The 3349-nt window shown below is 39.9% G+C and overlaps 1 non-coding gene across 1 annotated transcript; it reads right to left on the bottom strand.

Moving 5' to 3' along the window:
* Nucleotides 1-2270: 2270 nt before the first annotated feature.
* LOC142178701 (small nucleolar RNA R71) lies at nucleotides 2271-2377 on the bottom strand. The gene has a single exon (XR_012706966.1). It is a non-coding gene; the product is annotated as a small nucleolar RNA R71 (small nucleolar RNA).
* Nucleotides 2378-3349: the final 972 nt, after the last annotated feature.

The following is a 3349-nucleotide window of genomic DNA, read 5'->3' as shown; positions in this document are numbered from 1 at the left end:
AAGCGGCTTATCGGTGGTGGTGAGCATATGAGTTGGGTAGTCTTGCCGAGGCAGCTTCACTCACTTGGAATCAGTTCTCAGATATGTTCTTGAGGGAGTATGTCCCCCCAGAATCTCAGAGATGTATGGCGCATAGAGTTTGAGTAGTTGCCCCAGGGTTCTATGACCGTGTCAGAGTATGCGGTCCGGTTCAATGATTTGGCTAGGCATGCAACAGCCTTGGTTGCTACTGTTCGGGAGCGGGTTTCTCGATTTATTGAGGGTCTCAACCATAGTATTAGATTTAGCATAGTCTGAGATTTGGAGATGGACATCGTATACCAGCAGGTGGTGGGGATTGCCAAGGGATTGGAGGGTATGTTGACTCGGGAGAGAGAGGATAGTGAGGCCAAGAGGTCTCGAGAGTCTGGCACATATAGTGGTACTCGTGCCCCAGTTGCAGCTCATCAGGGTAGGGGCTATGGGTCTCCCTGTTCATTTAGCACTTCCATCCGCTAGCGGTGCTCCGGCCACTCCTAGGCCCCGGGCTCCTTATTATTCACCGCCATTGTCTAGTGCACCTCCTGCATGGGGTGCTTTCAGCGCCCAATCCAGCTGATCAGGCCCGAGCCAGTCGTAGCAGCCACGTTCTCTAAGACCTTGTTTTGAGAATGGTGACACTCGTCATGTGGTGAGGGATTGCCGCAGACTAAGGAGGGGTGCACCTCTACAGACCACTCAGGCACTGCGTGCTCCATCGGGTACTCAGGCTATGGTTACAGCACCAGCTACCACCCCACCTTCACAGCCAGCTCGAGGTGGAGGTCAGACAGGTAGAGGTCGCCCTAAAGGGGGAGGACAAGCCAGATATTATGCCCTTCCTTCTAGGACGGAGGCAGTTGCATCTGATTCTGTCATCACAGGTATTATTTTGGTCTGTCATAGAGATGCATCGGTCTCATTTGATCTAGGCTCCACTTATTCCTATGTGTCATCTTATTTTGCCCCGTATTTGGGTGTATCTAGTGATTCTTTATGTTCTCCTGTCTATGTGTCTACACTCATGGGTGATTCTATTGTTGTATTTGTAATCGAAAGAGGCGAATATAGTAGTAATTAGTTATAACAAGTAGCGAAACCGAAAGGGACTTACTAAAAAGAGCATGTTTTAGTTCAAGTATATATTTCTGGTTCTGTGATATTACTATTATGATGATTAATTTGTATAGCCTGGAGGAGTGCAATTAATTGTTCAACTTAAGTAATGATATAGAAATGTAATTGTGAGAGATATTTATACATTTGGGAGAAATAGAAATTAAAGAATAAGTATATCTACTATATAATTAAAATATTAAGTGAAGTCAGGATCCCAACACCTTTTCATTATATTTGTGAAAAATAAAATATTTTCTATTTCTCTATTCATGCATTTTTAGTTTGTAAATTCACCACTCAACTCTTTTTGATTTTCTCAAATAGTAATTAAAATAAGAAACATCTGTAGAATAGATAAACCATTCTCTGTGGGATCGACATCTTTCTATACTATTATTTGACAGCGTACGAGTTTAAATTATATACACGCCAGACACTCGTCAAATTTTTGGCGTCGTTGCCGGGGATTGGCAACGTCTACTACAGATCAATTGTTTTACTACTAATTTTAGATTTTTTTTATTGTCTAATTATTTTGACTTTTGTGCAAAAATTTCAGGAAGTGTATGAGCCGTTCCTCCTCTAGAGAACTGGTTGAATACGATCCTGAAATTGAAAAATCCTTGCGGTTGTTGCGAAAAGAACATGTTTCACGATCTCAAATTTCTTCACAAGAAGAAACGGAGAACGGAGAACTTAACAACAACAACCAACTCCCGCCACATCAAGTAGAAGAACAATTTGTTGAAGTGGCATCACGGTGTGATAGAATACTAAGAGATTATGCAAGGCCGGGTCATTTTGAAGGAGAATCAAGTGTAAGGAGACCACCAATTGCAGCAAATAACTTTGAAATTCGCATATGCTTGATTCAAACTATTCAGCAGCCGTGTCAATTAACTGGTGATGCGAGTGAGGATCCTCACACCCATCTAATTAATTTTTTTGAATTAGTTGAAACTTGCAGGTATAGTGGAGTCACAACAGATGCTATCAGGTTGCAACTTTTTCCTTTTTCATTAAAAGGTAAAGCCAAAATATGGTTGCGAAGTCGGTCAAGAGGCTCAATCACTATATGGGACCAAATGACTCATAAATTTTTTAATAAATATTTTTCACTTGCAAAAACATTTAAAATGAAGCAAGAAATTAATAATTTTATGCAGACGGATTCTGAATCTGTATACCAAGCATGAGAACAATTAAAAGCAATGCTAAGAAAATGTCCACACCATGGTATCCAAGATCCTGATATTTTATATATGTTTTATCATGGTCTTAAACCCTCTGCTATAAATGTTATTGATGCAGCATTAGGAGGATCCATAATGAGCAAAATCACAGCGGAAACCATGTAATTGCTCAATGAAATTTTAGAAATTGTCGTTCAATGGCCCTTTGACAGAATGATTATTAAGAAAGCAGCAGAAGTCAATCAAGTTGAATCTTGGAATTCATTAGCACAACAAATTGCAACTCTGGCACAAAAAGTTGAGGCCTTTCAGTTAAATACTCAATCATCATCTCAACATGAGAATTGTGGCGTTTGTGGAGGTAATCATCCCAATCATGAGTGCCAAGCTTTAACTCAAAATGAAGAACAAGTAAATATTATTGGTTATAGAACCAGTTATCCATTCGGTAGTCCCATGACACAAAAACATCCGGGATTCCAATGGAGTAACCCAAATGGTGCTGAAAATCCTCAAAGATTTTTTAATCAACAGCAGCAGGTGAAGGGACCACCTGGTTTTCAAAATCAAAACAGAGGGCAACAAGATTTCTAGAAATATCAACAACCGCCCCAAATAACTCATCAGCAAAGCCTCGAAGACATGATGTACAAACTCATTAAGGCTACTCATGAGAAGGTCGAAAGTCAAAGTTCAGCCATCAAGAATTTAGAAATCCAGATGAGCCAATTAGCAACCCTCATGTCTGAACAAATAAAAGATGCTCTACCAAGCAACACCGAAAAAAATCCAAAGGAACACCTCAAAGCAATCTCTCTGCGGTCAGGTAAAATTTTTGATGATCCATATACAGATAGACAAGAAAAGCCATAAGAAGTAGAACGTGTAAATGAATGTGAGAATAAAAGAGACTTTGAACTTATAAAAGAACAAAAAGATAAAGGAAGAAAGGTACAATAAAATGAATTGATGTCAAATCCTCACTCTGTACCCCTCCATTTTCCCCAAAAAATGAAAAG

This window comes from Nicotiana tabacum, chromosome 24 (genome assembly GCF_000715075.1).
Source record: "Nicotiana tabacum cultivar K326 chromosome 24, ASM71507v2, whole genome shotgun sequence".
NCBI classification, from domain to species: domain Eukaryota; kingdom Viridiplantae; phylum Streptophyta; class Magnoliopsida; order Solanales; family Solanaceae; genus Nicotiana; species Nicotiana tabacum.
This window is presented reverse-complemented; position numbering and strand designations above follow the sequence as displayed.